This window comes from Ranitomeya imitator, chromosome 2 (assembly GCF_032444005.1).
Source record: "Ranitomeya imitator isolate aRanImi1 chromosome 2, aRanImi1.pri, whole genome shotgun sequence".
NCBI classification, from domain to species: Eukaryota; Metazoa; Chordata; class Amphibia; order Anura; family Dendrobatidae; genus Ranitomeya; species Ranitomeya imitator.
In genome coordinates this window covers 421359986-421360651 of record NC_091283.1, presented here as the reverse complement: position 1 = coordinate 421360651, position 666 = coordinate 421359986, and the positions used below count along the sequence as shown (strand labels likewise).

The window sequence follows — 666 nt, the reverse complement described above, 5'->3', positions numbered from 1 at the left end:
GCTGGACATGCATAGGTGAAAGCAAGGCAGGCAAGGCACAGGAAATGTTGCAAATGGTCCAGTGAAATTGAGCAAAATGCTACATTTGCCATATGAAATGTGCTTCTTTGACCCTGAAAAGAAGTCTCATAAAGGGTTAAATGACAACTTGCTGTGCTGATTTCAATTTAATTCAATCTGTTTTTGGAAACCGGATCAGAGAAGGAGTGCACTGTTCCCGGAGATATTGCAATAACGGGTCAATGCGTGGAGTGGACAGAGCAAGCTCCATTTCCAGCTCCCTGTTCTAAAAATCCATTTAATATATGGTCCCCAAATAGGGGACGTATCAGATATTAAACTGATAAGAACAGATAAGGTTTCAACATGATAGTTATTAAGTCATATACAAAGAACATGACATAACAATTTTTACAGGGAGTATAAAAACCATTCCAGAAAGAACAAATCATTTAGTACAAAATAGTGTTCCACATATAAAAATTCCATCTCTTATTTGCCTCCTGTCTACCCACATCTTTGATATCTTTTAAATAATAAATATACATTTCACTAAAAGTTATTCTGATACAATCATTTATGGAAATAAAATTACGTTTAAACAATAAAATGTTTCTGATCTTCCATAAAGCACTCTTTGCACAATTTATTATGCACCAACATATC

General features: G+C 34.7%; 1 non-coding gene across 1 annotated transcript; it reads right to left on the bottom strand.

Annotated features, from left to right (window-relative positions):
- Nucleotides 1-201: 201 nt before the first annotated feature.
- On the bottom strand, nt 202-396 carry LOC138668048 (U2 spliceosomal RNA). Its single transcript, XR_011319051.1, has one exon. It is a non-coding gene; the product is annotated as a U2 spliceosomal RNA (small nuclear RNA).
- Between the last annotated feature and the right edge of the window lie 270 nt (nt 397-666).